At 33.1% G+C, this 18413-nt stretch overlaps 1 protein-coding gene and 1 non-coding gene across 3 annotated transcripts in view; one reads left to right on the forward strand and one right to left on the reverse strand.

Annotated features, from left to right (window-relative positions):
* LOC113376588 (zinc transporter 2-like) overlaps window positions 1-18413 on the forward strand; it is a 241564-nt gene that overhangs the window by 147334 nt on the left and 75817 nt on the right. The window lies entirely within an intron of this gene.
* On the reverse strand, window positions 322-2248 carry LOC113378908. The gene has a single exon (XR_003367255.1). It is a non-coding gene; the product is annotated as a small subunit ribosomal RNA (ribosomal RNA).

Genomic DNA, 18413 nt, shown 5'->3' on the forward strand with positions numbered 1-18413 from the left:
GTATAATATTCAAAAAGAACGCCGTTTTCACAACGAACTTCGTCATTCGCTCAGGCATCTGGCGATACCGAGCAGATATACATGGCAGTGCTCTCACACAATGCATAAGAGCGCTAAGCGGTTGTAAACTGCGTCACGCTGCTTTTGCACACTGCGCAATATTTTGCGACTAGCTCCGGTCAAACGTTAATGAAACGAATGATCATTGCCAGAGGCTTTTGCCCACAGTATATTATACTATGGGAGCGCACAACATTTAGTCTGCAACATTATATTGCGACATATAGCACACGTTTCATTCACTTAATAGTAAATGTACGTTAATGATCCTTCCGCAGGTTCACCTACGGAAACCTTGTTACGACTTTTACTTCCTCTAAATAATCAAGTTTGGTTATCTTCCCAGCAACATCGGCAATGTCGAAACGCTGCCGCGCACCGGTCCGAAGACCTCACTAAATAATTCAATCGGTAGTAGCGACGGGCGGTGTGTACAAAGGGCAGGGACATAATCAACGCAAGCTTATGACTCGCGCTTACTAGGAATTCCTCGTTCATGGGGAAGAATTGCAAGCCCCAATCCCTAGCACGAAGAGGCTTCAACGGATTACCCGGACCTTTCGGCCAAGGAAAACCTGCTGATCTCTTCAGTGTAGCGCGCGTGCGGCCCAGAACATCTAAGGGCATCACAGACCTGTTATTGCTCAATTTCGTGCGACTAAATGTCGCCTGTCCCTCTAAGAAGATATATTTGTACGCCGGTAGTGAGAACCACAACCAACAACGACCGAAGCCGAAGCGGAGGGTCTTTGCGATACCAGAAAGTACGTCTATTTAGCAGGCTAGAGTCTCGTTCGTTATCAGAATTAACCAGACAAATCACTCCACCAACTAAGAACGGCCATGCACCACCACCCACCGAATCAAGAAAGAGCTCTCAATCTGTCAATCCTTCCGGTGTCTGGACCTGGTGAGGTTTCCCGTGTTGAGTCAAATTAAGCCGCAGGCTCCACTCCTTGTAGTGCCCTTCCGTCAATTCCTTTAAGTTTCAGCTTTGCAACCATACTTCCCCCGGAACCCAAAAGCTTTGGTTTCCCGGAAGCTGCCCGCCGAGTCATCGGAGGAACTTCGGCGGATCGCTAGCTGGCATCGTTTATGGTTAGAACTAGGGCGGTATCTGATCGCCTTCGAACCTCTAACTTTCGTTCTTGATTGATGAAAACACATTTGGCAAATGCTTTCGCTTCTGTCCGTCTTGCGACGATCCAAGAATTTCACCTCTAACGTCGCAATACGAATGCCCCCAGTTGTCCCTATTAATCATTACCTCGGAATTCCGAAAACCAACAAAATAGAACCGAGGTCCTATTCCATTATTCCATGCACACAATATTCAGGCGAATGAGCCTGCTTTAAGCACTCTAATTTGTTCAAAGTAAACGTACCGGCCCACCTCGACACTCGGTGAAGAGCACCTTGGTAGGATTTTGAGTTGGGCCGCCTTTTTACGGGCTAAGCCCACCGGTAGGACGTCCCACAGACATGCCAGTTGAACACCGCGAGCGGTGAACCGACAGTGTGGGACACAGATTCAACTACGAGCTTTTTAACCGCAACAACTTTAATATACGCTATTAGAGCTGGAATTACCGCGGCTGCTGGCACCAGACTGGCCCTCTAATAGATCCTCGTTAAAGGATTTAAAGTGTACTCATTCCGATTACGGGGCCTCGGATGAGTCCCGTATCGTTATTTTTCGTCACTACCTCCCCGTGCCGGAAGTGGGTAATTTGCGCGCCTGCTGCCTTCCTTGGATGTGGTAGCCGTTTCTCAGGCTCCCTCTCCGGAATCGAACCCTGATTCCCCGTTACCCGTAACAACCATGGTAGTCGCAGAAACTACCATCGACAGTTGATAAGGCAGACATTTGAAAGATGCGTCGCCGGTACTAGACCGTGCGATCGGCACAAAGTTATTCAGAGTCACCAAGTCAAACGGTGAGCAAGGCAAGCCCGCCACCGATTGGTTTTGATCTAATAAAAGCATTCCTTCCATCCCTGGTCGGAACTCTATTTGCATGTATTAGCTCTAGAATTACCACAGTTATCCAAGTAATGTGGGTACGATCTAAGGAACCATAACTGATGTAATGAGCCATTCGCGGTTTCACCTTAATGTGGCTTGCACTGAGACATGCATGGCTTAATCTTTGAGACAAGCATATACTACTGGCAGGATCAACCAGGGTGCTATATATATAATAGCATAGTGCGTAAATGACACCTCGGCGTCACGCGAGAGACAACACTTTGTATAGAAAAGTTCGATGAATATTTCTAAACAACGAATTTTCTTACATATATATCTGAGTCGTACGATATTCCCTGGACATGACGAACAGTTTACATCGCGACTTGATATTTTATATATTCTGCGCTTACACAGAGGCTAGACCTTTAACAACCGTCGAAACGGCGGTCCGTACATGAAATTTGCGGTCCGCAGACCCAGTTAATTTCAAACAGTCTCTTTACCCTTCGTTAGATTGAAAACGTCGGGGCGAATTCATTATAAGAATTCATCGTTATAACTAACTTTTATTCTCGCTCGGAGAGTATTGAGTTGATTGCATTTGTATATTTTATTTTCCGCATAAGAGTCTTTGCGTCAACGACACATGCCCGCGGATATGCTGTACAGTATGGTTGAACACTTATAAATAAGGTCCAGAACCCGGCCGTAAACCGACATCCGAACATATACGGCGTATATTATTCTAGACACGGTCTACGACAGTTTGACCTGCAGCGACGGGTCGCCTCGGGTTACCGTGCGAACCATCACCGCGATGGTCTGGACAGGCTATATGGCGGGTCGCAAGAAAATAAATTCTCTAGGACGCGCAACCACTTTAGCAATTTTAGAGCACGTTGTGGTCCAAAAACAAACGTCCTCGCTTTAAAATTGAAATATGAATATTTCACTGTGTGTGAGATTGAAAAATCTGCTTTCGCTGATTTTTCATTTTCTTAAAACAACGCAATGAAGCGAATGTTCAAATTCGCACAATTTGAATAAAATGTGCAGAGTATATAGAATACTAACGCAAGCGTTTACTACAATCGACTTTAAAACACTAGACTTTCATCTAGCGCCCAAAGAATTGATTGAGCTATGCGTTTAAAGTATAATATTCAAAAAGAACGCCGTTTTCACAACGAACTTCGTCATTCGCTCAGGCATCTGGCGATACCGAGCAGATATACATGGCAGTGCTCTCACACAATGCATAAGAGCGCTAAGCGGTTGTAAACTGCGTCACGCTGCTTTTGCACACTGCGCAATATTTTGCGACTAGCTCCGGTCAAACGTTGATGAAACGAATGATCATTGCCAGAAGCTTTTGCCCACAGTATATTATACTATAGGAGCGCACTTGATTACAGCAATAATTTGTCGAGTAATCACAAGATTTCATATTTGTGGTCAGCAGACCCAAATAATTTTAACTCGCACCGATCGAACGTTCATAAATGAATGATCCTCGGTGCGAGAAGCTTCGTCAGTTCTGCTGCACCACCCATCTATTTGACTTTAGTCCATTTGTAAAATCCTATATTATTAAAATATATAGATTTTATATTTGCGGTCCGCAGACCCAAATAATTTCAACTCGCTCCGATCAAACGTTCATAAAACGAAAGACCATCGCTGCGAGAAGCTTTGCTAGTTCTGCTATATTCACATATATTTGACCGTAGTCAATTTGTAAAATTCTATATTATTAAAATATATAGATTTCATATTTGCGGTCCGCAGACCCAAATAATTTCAACTCTCTCTGATCGAACGTTTAAAAACGAATGATCCTACCACCAGTTATCTATAGTCGCAAACCAGCATCCGAATATATACGGGGTATATAATTCTAGATGTGGCTCACAACATTATTAAAAGTTACGCTAATATATCATTGACAGACTAAAAGTATCGAATATGATGTAAAAACTACACCGGGGAATGATATCCGTACCCGCCCGAACAACATAGCGTACTTTAGCCTGAGCTTGCTCGCATCGCACTCGACACGACCTATTCCCCTATATAAGGCGCGCGGCCACAGCGTAGGTATTTGACTGAGTCCCAAGCGATGTGCATTTGACCTGCGGCGAGGGCCTGCTCGCGCTTACGGTGTGAATCGTCAAGACAAAAGTCTGGGAAAATTTCGAACTGTGAACCCTTATGATAGAAAAATTTTTGTCGAAAATTTTGTTAGATGTTCAAACAGTTTTATATATATGGACAATATGAATTATAGTTAATTATTGAGTTTTTAGGTGTTTTTTGGGTTTTTTTAAACTTTTGTATAAAATTATGTATTTATTGATTTTTATAGATCTCAATGAATATAAAACGAATTTATATATAGTTATATTATTTTTTATAATTATTTGTTTAAATTTTCTAATTTTACAATAAATGTTCAGACCAGTTTTCCTCGATTTTCTCTTAAACCGTAAAAGATACAAAAAAACTTTGTTCGTACGAAAGATGCAGAATAAAATTATGAATAAAATGGTATATAAATGGTTAGGTGTGTTCATATAATTTTCTCTAGATTTTCCGATTTTTCCAAATTTTCACGACGGCAACTCGCCTGTAGGCTACACCGTGCAAAATTCGAAGTTGTGATGTATGGAAAAAGAACTAAGAATTTTGAGACCTTTCTAATGATGTATAATAGTTTATATGTTTTCTTTAGAGAAATATCGAATCGTGAGGAGTATTGCTCCAACCTAGCCGCACTTTGCATTTTGACAAGTTAACAACTACACAGATTGCCTTATACTGTCTAAACCGTAAAAGATACAAAAAAACTTTGTTCGTACGAAAGATGCAGAATAAAATTATGAATAAAATGGTATATAAATGGTTAGGTGTGTTCATATAATTTTCTCTAGATTTTCCGATTTTCATAACGGCAACTCGCCTGTAGGCCACACCGTGCAAAATTCGAAGTTGTGATGTATGGAAAAAGAACTAAGAATTTTGAGACCTTTCTAATGATGTATAATAGTTTATATGTTTTCTCTAGAGAAATATCGAATCGTGAGGAGTATTGCTCCAACCTAGCCGCACTTTGCATTTTGACAAGTTAACAACTACACAGATTGCCTTATACTGTCTAAACCGTAAAAGATACAAAAAAACTTTGTTCGTACGAAAGATGCAGAATAAAATTACGAATAAAATGGTATATAAATGGTTAGGTGTGTTCATATAATTTTCTCTAGATTTTCCGATTTTTCCAAATTTTCACGACGGCAACTCGCCTGTAGGCTACACCGTGCAAAATTCGAAGTTGTGATGTATGGAAAAAGAACTAAGAATTTTGAGACCTTTCTAATGATGTATAATAGTTTATATGTTTTCTTTAGAGAAATATCGAATCGTGAGGAGTATTGCTCCAACCTAGCCGCACTTTGCATTTTGACAAGTTAACAACTACACAGATTGCCTTATACTGTCTAAACCGTAAAAGATACAAAAAAACTTTGTTCGTACGAAAGATGCAGAATAAAATTACGAATAAAATGGTATATAAATGGTTAGGTGTGTTCATATAATTTTTTCTAGATTTTCCGATTTTTCCAAATTTTCACGACGGCAACTCGCCTGTAGGCTACACCGTGCAAAATTCGAAGTTGTGATGTATGGAAAAAGAACTAAGAATTTTGAGACCTTTCTAATGATGTATAATAGTTTATATGTTTTCTTTAGAGAAATATCGAATCGTGAGGAGTATTGCTCCAACCTAGCCGCACTTTGCATTTTGACAAGTTAACAACAACACAGATTGCCTTATACTGTCTAAACCGTAAAAGATACAAAAAAACTTTGTTCGTACGAAAGATGCAGAATAAAATTATGAATAAAATGGTATATAAATGGTTAGGTGTGTTCATATAATTTTCTCTAGATTTTCCGATTTTTCCAAATTTTCACGACGGCAACTCGCCTGTAGGCTACACCGTGCAAAATTCGAAGTTGTGATGTATGGAAAAAGAACTAAGAATTTTGAGACCTTTCTAATGATGTATAATAGTTTATATGTTTTCTTTAGAGAAATATCGAATCGTGAGGAGTATTGCTCCAACCTAGCCGCACTTTGCATTTTGACAAGTTAACAACAACACAGATTGCCTTATACTGTCTAAACCGTAAAAGATACAAAAAAACTTGGTTCGTACGAAAGATGCAGAATAAAATTATGAATAAAATGGTATATAAATGGTTAGGTGTGTTCATATAATTTTCTCTAGATTTTCCGATTTTTCCAAATTTTCACGACGGCAACTCGCCTGTAGGCTACACCGTGCAAAATTCGAAGTTGTGATGTATGGAAAAAGAACTAAGAATTTTGAGACCTTTCTAATGATGTATAATAGTTTATATGTTTTCTTTAGAGAAATATCGAATCGTGAGGAGTATTGCTCCAACCTAGCCGCACTTTGCATTTTGACAAGTTAACAACAACACAGATTGCCTTATACTGTCTAAACCGTAAAAGATACAAAAAAACTTTGTTCGTACGAAAGATGCAGAATAAAATTATGAATAAAATGGTATATAAATGGTTAGGTGTGTTCATATAATTTTCTCTAGATTTTCCGATTTTTCCAAATTTTCACGACGGCAACTCGCCTGTAGGCTACACCGTGCAAAATTCGAAGTTGTGATGTATGGAAAAAGAACTAAGAATTTTGAGACCTTTCTAATGATGTATAATAGTTTATATGTTTTCTTTAGAGAAATATCGAATCGTGAGGAGTATTGCTCCAACCTAGCCGCACTTTGCATTTTGACAAGTTAACAACTACACAGATTGCCTTATACTGTCTAAACCGTAAAAGATACAAAAAAACTTTGTTCGTACGAAAGATGCAGAATAAAATTACGAATAAAATGGTATATAAATGGTTAGGTGTGTTCATATAATTTTCTCTAGATTTTCCGATTTTTCCAAATTTTCACGACGGCAACTCGCCTGTAGGCTACACCGTGCAAAATTCGAAGTTGTGATGTATGGAAAAAGAACTAAGAATTTTGAGACCTTTCTAATGATGTATAATAGTTTATATGTTTTCTTTAGAGAAATATCGAATCGTGAGGAGTATTGCTCCAACCTAGCCGCACTTTGCATTTTGACAAGTTAACAACTACACAGATTGCCTTATACTGTCTAAACCGTAAAAGATACAAAAAAACTTTGTTCCTAAGAAAGATGCAGAATAAAATTACGAATAAAATGATGTATAACTCGATATATGTCATAATATATTTTTCATGAGATTTTTCAATTTTTACTTTAAATTAAAAAATGTTTGAAATTTTTCGCTGACTTTAAATTCATTTGCGGGTTATGCTTTTTTTTACAATATTGTTTCAAATGATGTAAAAAGTTAAATTAGCGAGGTGCCTCAATATGCAAAAAATTGGCCCACTCTAATATATATACATATATATATATATATATATATACATGCATATATATATGTATATATATATGTATATGTGTGTATATGTGTACGTACATATATGTATATATGCGTAAGTTTATATGAGTGTACTTAAATATTTTTGCCTATACTTTTTAATTATTTATTTAATTCTAGTCTCTACTACCTTTCCTATCTTTTATATTTGATTTGTTGTTAAGTGTTGTTATTTGTTAATTTTTCTCTTATTGTATAGTTACTTTACCAATCCACATATATTATAATTACCTAGATATGCTAATTTTCATACTGTTTTTAGATCCACTGATGATGACATTAAATTGAATGTCGAAACGTTTGGAAATAAAGATTATTTTATAAATCTTTGGCTTTTCTTTGTTTGATGTATCGCCCTCAAGAACTCACTCATATATTTCAACATCAAAATTAACTACTAAATCATATATATATATATATATATATATATATATAACTAGCAAACCCGACGAACTCTGTTTCGGCACCAGATGGTTTCGTGAGAAAAATGAAGAAATTTTTTGTCTGTTTTGAGAAAAAGGAAAAATTTGATTTCATTACACAACAGCAATGAATTTATTTCGACTACAAAAATGAAGTGTTTTTTAGTTGAACTTCTCTAAGTAAATGGAAGTGAATCCGCAAATTATCCATTTCATTGAAGTGCCCTTTGGTAAACCACATTTTCTGTTTTTTGGTCTGACGTTAACACAAACAAAGTGGATGGTTTTCCAACTCGTGAACAGGCAACGTATAACTGCCCATGTGAAAAACAATGATTTTCTAAATAATCTATTTGAAATTTATCTCGCAAACACTAAGCGATTGGCTTTGCGACTTGTTATTGCAAACGCAAGGCGATCTGGAAATTGCAATCGTTTGAAGTCAAACGGAAGACCAGTCGGAATCATTGGTCTGTCACCAAATCGCCAGCAATTTTTGATTGAATGGTGAAATTTAGTGCGTGTACATCATTATTCTTTGCGGCAAGAATTGCTCGTTGACTTAACCAAGCATAATTCTAATAATTCTTACTAATGTCATTACTCGAATTTTCAATTACGGTGCGTGAAGTTTAACTAACGAGATAGTTTAACTAATTTTTTTAGCTATAAACCTTGCGGAGCCCGATACCTTTCCAACGGATGCAAAATTGTCGAAATCGGTTCGTGCATTCTGGAGTTATATCGTCAGGAAGGAAAATCCGACTTATTTATATATATATATATATATATATATATATATATGTAGATAATATATTTGAAATTATTTGAAACAATTATTGATTATTTTCATTACTCGAATTTTTAATTACGGTGCGTGAAGTTCCAGCAATTTGCATTAAAGCACGATGCCATGCATCACTAATTTTTTTAGCTATAAGCCTTGCGGAGCCCGAGACCTTTCCAACGAATGCAAAATTGTTGAAATCGGTTCGTGCGTTCTGGAGTTATATCGTCAGAAAGGAAAACCCGACTTATTTTTATATATATACTAGCTAACCCGGCAAACGTTGTTTTGCTAAGTTAGGTATATTCTAAACAATTTCTAGAGAATCAAAAATATTAATACTTTTTGTGTATAAGGATGTGTTGTTTGAATGCTATATAAAATGAGGTATTATAAAAGTTTTATACACTTTCTATAGAAAACATGGTATAATCCAATCCAAGTCTTTTTTGGCCTTTCGACTTATTGATTACGTTTCAAGATTTTCAGATTCTTTTTGGATTCTGAATTTTGTATATACTACTAAATAATACTACTGAGCTTATAGAAAATTTTCAAATTTCTGCGAGGAGAGATAGAAAATGAATTAAGTATTTCTTGACCTGCTTTTTGAAAAGTTTCAAGTAACATTCGATGAATTAAAGTAAATGTAAAAGTCCAATATGACTTTGAGCAAATATTAATTATATTAAAATAATCAAACCAACTATATTACAACAGATAACACATTTCACACGAACAATTATCTGGCTACGTTTAGTAAAACTGTCAGCTACTTCATCATTGTAGAAATGTGCTTTTCTGCTAAATTTGTTATCTAGACTTTTTTGCCCTATAGGCGGAATAATTTGAAACGGGCAAGTGGCAAAAAGGTTTAAAGCCTTATTATAATTTCAAACGTATTTTACAAAATAATTACATTTTTAACTAATGCTAAAAAACTACCAACGGAAGAAAATACTTTTTATTATGGATTTTCAAAGATTACCGTTTATCTTCCGATAGCAAAAGTCATAAGAATCATGGTTACAGTTGGTTATACATCTTTTTCCCTCTACTTTCAAATATTGTCCAGCATTGTTAAACAATGCTTAACTTTACTGGTTTTTGACACGTCGGTGGTAGAATTTGTCAACCCTGGACCTTCATGTATTACTATCTATTCTTTGGTAAATTCTAGGATATTATAAATGGGAAAATGCTATTCGACAAAATATCACTTTGATCGATGCCAAATTTAGGTTCTGAATTGAAATGACATAATTAAAAAATAATATAACTTAGAAAATGTTTTATAAATACCAATGAGTATATAATTATACAAATGAGATTTTTCAGAGCACCGTGTTTGAGATAAATATGATTTGCAAAAAAAAAGAGTGCTACAACGCCAAAAAGTGCATTTTTATATTAACATTTCAAAAGAGTTGATATTTTGAGTTTCTAGTAACACTTGCGGCCCGTTTGCTAACGTTTTTATATATAAATAAAACTACAAACAAAGCTACTTACTACAATTTAATCATAATTAAATAATATTCACGTAAAATATTCTATTGAACGTAATTGAACATCATCTGTCGAAAACGTTTGACATTTCACGGATTAGCAACCGTCCATTGTTTTATTTAGATTACGCTTCTACAAAAATTTTCAAATCAAAAATAAAAAGTTTCTACGCGGATTTGAAATAATTTCTCACCTTTTGGACTTTCTCTGAATTGGCACGAATTTTTCAAGACTAAGACTGGCCAAATCGATTCAGCCGTTTTCGAGTTTTACTTGGACATTTGAAAGAGAGCTCCATTTTTATGACAAACTATAGAAACTATAGATATAATAAAAGATTTAACAGAACAGCAACACTTAACAACAAACATAATATAAAAGATAGAAAAGGTAATAGAAACTAGATATTAAATAGATAAAAAAGAAAAAGAAGAGAAAAGAGTATATATATAAATATATACATGTATATATACATAAATATAAGCACATATACAAATGCATGTATATGCCCACGCATCCATATGAATGCATACATGTGTATGTGCACAGGGGTAAACACGCATCCATATATGTACTCAACGTACAAGTGTACACATATACATATATACACATATATACAACATAAACATATACATAAATACATATACACATATATATACATATACATATACACATATATTACTATACATGTACATAAATACATATACATATATATATATATATATATATATATATATATATATACACATATACATATAGGTAACGTTTGTCTACCATATATAAAAGAACTTTTCCCAGTGTGGAAGAAACTTTTCCATAAGGTAGACATCAGGATAACTTGCAATATAGATTTAACCCTCATTTCCTTTTATTCAAATCTCAAATCACCCACTAGCTTAGAACGGACGTCCAATATTGTCTACAAAATAAACTGTAATAATTGCCCTTCGTCTTATGTGGGTGAAACTGGACAAAATCTGATAAAAAATTTAAAACAGTTTTAATACAAACTTTAAACACACTTTTAAGTTTTATAATGCCCGTATTCTTTATCACGAACGTAACACAATTCAGAGACGTTTTGCAGAATCTTGTTACATAACCTTAATTAAAAATAGTGTAAACAAAAGAAATGATACCTCCTTACTCTGCGAAAATTACCAAGTTACACTTAATAACGTTTCTAAATTTATTTCCATTGAGTAAAACTAAACCCGTGTAATATAGTCGCTAAATTTATTTTTTCCTTTTTTTTTATTTTTATTAATTGTTTAAAACTAAATCCGTTCATGTAAACCTTACCTAACCTTACCTAACCTTACACATTCAATTCCGAACATAAAACCCTAGCCTTACTCACCCACACATTGCTACGTTGATTGTAAAAACTTTATAGTGTCCTCAAAACAAAATTTTATACCATATGTTTTTTCACTTTGGCCTCGGGTTGTGTAGAGATAACATAGCCTGGTCTGTGCAATAATACTTAAAAAAAAATTCCACAGTTTTGCAAAACAAAACTCTTACTTTTCTTTTTCTTACTAAAAAAATCATGATTATCGACTGGTTGGTTGTATCAATGTTAGTGCAAAATTCTGTGATGTGTATACATTTTTAGATATAGAATACTATGTTCAATGTAAGTTTCATTTTTATCTTTTTATTTTTGTATATATATGTATATATATATATATATATATATATATATATATGTATATGTATTTATCTACATGTATAGTAATATATGTCTATATGTATATGTATATATATGTGTATATGTATTTATGTATATGTTTATGTTGTATATATGTGTATATATGTATATGTGTACACTTGTACGTTGAGTACATATATGGATGCGTGTTTACCCCTGTGCACATACACGTATATGCGTGGGCATATACATGTATTTGCATATGTGCTTGTATGTATGTATATATATACATGTATATATGTATATATATATACATGTATATATTTATATATATATATATATATATATATATATATACTCTTTTCTCTTCTTTTTCTTTTTTATCTATTTAATATCTAGTTTTTATTACCTTTTCTATCTTTTATATTCTGTTTGTTGTTAAGTGTTGCTGTTCTGTTAAATCTTCTATTATATCTATAGTTTCTATACCTATCCACATATTTTATAATTAATAGTTATATCAATTTTTATACTGTTTTTAGATCCACTGATGATGACATTAAATTGAATGTCGAAACGTTTGGAATTAAAGATTATTTTATAAATCTTTGCCTTTTCTTTGTTTGATGTATCGCCCTCAAGAACTCACTCATATATTATAACTCACTTATATATTTCAACATCAAAATTAACTACTAAATCATATATATATATATATATATATATATATATATATATATATATATATAATAGGTTGTCAAATATCTCCCTTCCGCCTTTTTGTATTATAAACCAAGAGCAAAAAAGCGGAAGGGAGATATTTGACAACCTAATATATATATATATATATATATATATATATATATATATATATTAAATGGTAGAGTCTTGGATTTGTGTACATACAGGTAATTCAATTTTGTCATTAACCTTTTCTTAAAACTTTCAAAAAATTGTTATCATTTTTAATATCCTGTTATATAATCCACTCATTTATTTTTATCATTTTCATTTTGATCATATTATCATATTTCTGTACATTATTTTTTCAACTAATTTATTAATTAAAAAAATCCATTTTCTTTTCTTAAACATATTGTTTGCTTAAATCTCCTGAATAAATAAAGATGTCCTGAAGATGGAACGTACCTAGTTCCGAAACGCCGACAGTAAATAAATAAATAAATAAAGAAATAATTTATTAAAAAACTTTTTTTGTTGTTTATTACTTTTTGGATTCTTGTTCGAAACTCTACAATATATATATATATATATATATATATATATATATATATATATACAGTAGCGGCGCTAGGCGTCGGCGGTGTCGGCGGCCGCCGACGGCCTCGCGCCTGGGGGGGCCTCGCAAGAGGCCCCGGAAAAATTTTAATTATTTAAAATTTAGTTAATTTTCATACGGATGTACGAGTAAAGAAGGTGATTAGTGGTTTACAGGCACTATCATTTTACTCTTTTATCTTTTATGGACATTATCTAATATCGTCTGTCAACACTATAGATTAATAAATCTAAACAACTTCGCGCAAGCTAATTCTCTGGTTGTTTATATTTGTGTATTTCTTATGTGAGCACAATGTAAATCATCGTTCTTTTTGGGAATACATACGAGTGGGAATCTTAACGTATCAAAACAGTAATTAAATATTCGAGGAATAAAAGTAATCAATGATCAATAAAAATTGATCAATGAGAAATAACAATGAGATAATAACAAAAACTGTTAATTTGAAACTAATCATTGTTTCACACCGTCAACACAAGCAATATATTTTTATAAACATTCTATTGGGATGATCAGTTCTTTCAAATAAAATTGATAACCTTTTAAACTTTTTTTGTATCTCCGAAACCGCTGAACCTGCCATCTGACAATTTATCAACACGAATCGAATGTTTTTTAAATCCTTTAAATCGGTTGACCCGCTCTGATGTCGTCGACAAAAAATTAAAGCGTCTTAAAGAAACGACATTTTGACATTTCTGAACCAATTTTAAAAATTCAAAAACTGATCGAAAGTTTTCAGTTGGCGATCGTGCTGAATTCTTTTTCGTCAGGATCGACCGCACAGTTTCTTCGTAATTTATTGTAAAAATCTTTTTTCAAAAAAAAAACTTGTTAGTCTCATCTAATATAAATTTTATGAAACTACGATAAATGATTAATTATAAAAACTCATTAAATTTTATAATAATGGGACGAGCTTTTAGACCATGTGTACCTACTATGTGATGTGCGGATTTGTGCACTCAAATTAGTATGAACATAGATTTTTTAAATCTAATTAATCACTTGCAGATTGCAAAATTTTGTCTAATTAGTTATTAAGTCGGTGATTTCGAACCATTTTTTATTCATAATGATCGAAAAAACATAAAATTTGCTAATCAAATGGTTGGACAAAGGAAACTTTTTCGCGATAATTATTTAATTTTAGTGCTTTTCTAATAGCTGGAGAACAAACCATTGTTGTCGAAGAGTTTGTTTATTTTAACTTGTGTAAATTTTGTCTATTTCAATTGGTGTATTTATCTGATTAAAAATAAATCTCATATACAGTTATAGTAATCGCAAAAAAATCTAAAACAAAATTTTATATATATCTTCAAAGATTTCTGAACATTTTGGTAAATTTTCGTCGACGATTTTGCGAACATGGATCAACCAATTTGAAAAATTCAGAAAACATTTGACATGTATTGAAGGTAAGAAGACGTGCTGATAAGTTTTTGGCAAAGGCAGGATAAGCCGTTTTTAAGATACGGGACAAAAAGTGCCAAACTGATTACATTTTTAGGAAAGCAGGTCTAGCGGTTTTGAAAATCCAGTAAAAAAGCACAACAAAAGGCATTTGGCATATGCACATCAAAATTATCAGATATTTTATAAAGATTTTAATTAATAGTGAGTTAAGTTAGCGCTTCGATATTTCGTCTCTAAGCAGCTAACGCAACGTGTTGCTTTGAAAAAAAGTTCGAAATTTCCAACAAAATATTTCAAATTAAAAAATGTCAATTTCTTTCACTTTTCAAATTTTTTTAAAGCTTTTCAAAAATTTAAATTACGGCACGAAAAGTTTCAGCAATTTGCCTTTAGGCACGGTGCCACTAGTCAACTTGCAACTGGTAAAAAAGGGGGGCCTCGCAAACGAATTTTGCCGACGCCCACGAATGGTCTAGCGCCGCCACTGTATATATATATATATGTGTATATATATGTATATATATATATATATATATATATATATAATTGAATTTCATTATTCTAGTTTCTCTCCTTAGTTTGATAAGTGTTGTTTTTTTGTTATTTCCTAGTATTTTTTACTTCTATTTCTAGTTTCTATATAAAATTATAATTCCCATAGTTACCTAGTTTATATATTTTTTTAATTTTTTTACCTTATATATCAACTGATGATGACATCAAATTGTAAACCACTGCCCGCATTAATAACTAGCAATCCGACTCCCGAGTGGAAAGTGTTAAAGATGATTAAATGAGCTACAACTTTCTCTATCATAAATTTTACCGTAACTTCTCTTATTTTCAAACGGCGAAGGGTTAAAGGGCTCGAAAGACCTCTGGTTGGACAGCCACGCACTCCTTAAACAATCATACCTCTATCAATATTTGTGTAATAGAAAAATAATAACTAGTGGAGCACATGGCATCGTGAAGGAAAATTGCTGGTACTTCCCGTACCGTAATTAAACATTCGAGAAATGAAAATAATCAATAATTGTTTTAAATAATTTCAATTTTGAAATTTTTTCAAAATCTTGAAATTTTCTTCGAAGTTTAAACTTTTTTGAAATTTAAAAAAAAAAAAACGTTTTTTTTAAATATTTTGAGAATTTGTAAATTTTTGAACCTTTCAAAATTACCCAATTTTCAAAATTACTAAATATTCTGTAAATGCATTTTTTGCACACCATCTACTCAAGCAAAATGTTTTTTGAATTATTCTAATTGGATAATACGTTCTCTCAAAAACTGCATAACCGTTTTTACATCCTTTACACTCCATACCTCCGAAACGGCAAAATTGCCTTTTGCAAAAACGCCTCCTCGCGATCGAGTACGAACCGAATAATTTTTTAATCATACAAATCAGTTATTCCATACTGTCGAAAATGTCGAGGACATTTGTTTGAACCATTTAAAAAAACTTCAGAAATAAAAATCTTGGTACGGAACCCAAAAAAAATTACACAAAATATGTACACAATATTAAAATTTCTATAAAATATCTGGTAATTTGATGTTCATATGTCCAATCAATATTTTTGTGACATTTTTTTAACTTATTTTCATTGACCGTCCATAACCGCTGGACCTGCCTTTCCAAAAATTTTACCAGTGTTTATTTTGTCAGTACAAGTAAAATGTTTTTTGAATTATTAAAATCGGACGTTTCGTTCTCTTAAAAACTGAGTTACCGTTTTTGGCACTTTCTGCCCCGTATCTTTGGAACGGCTAAACCTGCCTTTGCCAAAAACTAATCAGCACGTCTCCTTATCAATACGAATCGAATGTTTTTGAATTATTCAAATCGGTTGATCGGTGTTCCCGAAATCGTCGACGAAAATTTGTATTCGCACACACACATACACGCACACACACATACACACACATACATCCATTTAAGGTATGCCAACATATTCAGAAACCTTTGAAACGTAAAGATATATAAAAATTTTCATTTTCGATTTTTTTTGCGATTACTATAACTTGCACTACGGGAAGTTAAAAAGCAATAATTAGTCTTAAAAATACTTATGAATAATTAAAAGATTTGAAAACTAATTTGACTAAAATTTTTGAAATGTAATATTATGAAGCGAGAAACACGCCCATACCGAGCAAAATACTAGACTGTAATATTTCACTAGGCGTATTGATAGGAATATGAGGGGAATATTCGAAGAACAAATGCAAGTGGCACGAACGCCTCGTACAAGAGTGGTTGAAGTGGATTTGATCAAAAGGAAAATGCAAAACATGTAAAAGTTTGAACAAGAAAAAACAAAAATGTAAAAAATAATATAAGGAGATAGCAAATTATTTTTTTGTTTTTTTAATAAAATCAATCATTAGCTGGTAACTGTCATGTAAAAGGTGGGATGAATTGCGTTTATTAACACAAGAGGAATTTAATGAAATAAAAAGGGATTCAGCAAATTTTCTAAGGTGAATTGCGTTTATTAACACAAGAGGAATTTAATGAAATAAAAATGGATTCAGCAAATTTTCTAAGGTCACTATTTTTTTCGATATGAAGAATAACAGGATGTGAAGTGTTAAAAGTGTGATTGAGATTGAGCATATGATCTGAAAACATCGTTTTGAATTGGTTTGAATTTTTTGAATTATAAATATGTTGATTAACTCTCTTATAAATATACTGGGAACATTCCCCAATATAACACATATTGCAATCATTGCAATCCAACCTGTAAACCGAATCGGTGACCCTATCAGACGGGGTTCCAGACTTAAGAACCGAAAAAAGGCAATTAAAAGTATTATCAAAACTAAAAACTAAATGGAATCCTTCTGAAGCAAATAACTTTTTTAAAAAATACGAAAAACTGCTTAAAAATGGTAAACAGATAGTTTCTTTGTATTGGGATGAAGAAGAAGCTATTGAATTTGAACAAGAAGGTGAAAATGAATTATTAAAATTCGTTTGTAAATAATTTAATCTATTATTAATGATGTTGTTGACCAAGTGCGAAGGGTAACTATAATCTTTGAGAACAGAACGAATAAGGGTCAATTTTTTTTCCCAAAAACATACTGTTACTAAGTAAAATAGCCCTGTCTATAAGAGAGATAATGACAGAAATTTCAATGGAACGCGAATGAAAAGACAGATAATTTAAATATCTTCCTGACCACATTGGTTTCTGATACCAATCAGTCAGGACGGAATTGTTTTCTTTATTTTTAGTAATTCTTAGGTCTAAAAAACTAATAGAGTCATCCGACTCAATCTCACAGGTGAACTGCAAATGTTTATTAAAAGAATTAAAAGAGTCTAATGTGTCTACAATGTGAGAATCGTCAAGGCACAACAGAACGTCATCAACATATCTATAATAAAGGTGAGGTGGAACAGAAAGATTAGATAAAACAAAATTTTCTAAAATTTGTAGTGTTAAATCAGCCACAGGGGGGCTAATACTAGACCCCATGGGTAAACCAAAAATCTGCGAATAAAATTGATCATCAAAACAAAAGTAAGTGTTACGAAAAATGAAATTTAAAATCGTCTTAAACCAAACCAAGTCAATCGAAATGTGTGCGGTTGGATATCGTTCCAACGGGCAGAAACAGCTTCTAAAGCCAAATCATAAGGAATATTCGTGAGAAGGGAAATGACATCAAAACTAACAAAGGAAGAATTGGAAGGAATTGTAAAGTTATTTAAATTTTTTACTAAATTAAAAGAATTGGAAACATT

The sequence above is a fragment of the Ctenocephalides felis genome, unplaced genomic scaffold, assembly GCF_003426905.1.
Source record: "Ctenocephalides felis isolate EL2017-DRISC unplaced genomic scaffold, ASM342690v1 CF-g0.4_SCAFFOLD_01886, whole genome shotgun sequence".
Lineage (NCBI taxonomy): Eukaryota > Metazoa > Arthropoda > Insecta > Siphonaptera > Pulicidae > Ctenocephalides > Ctenocephalides felis.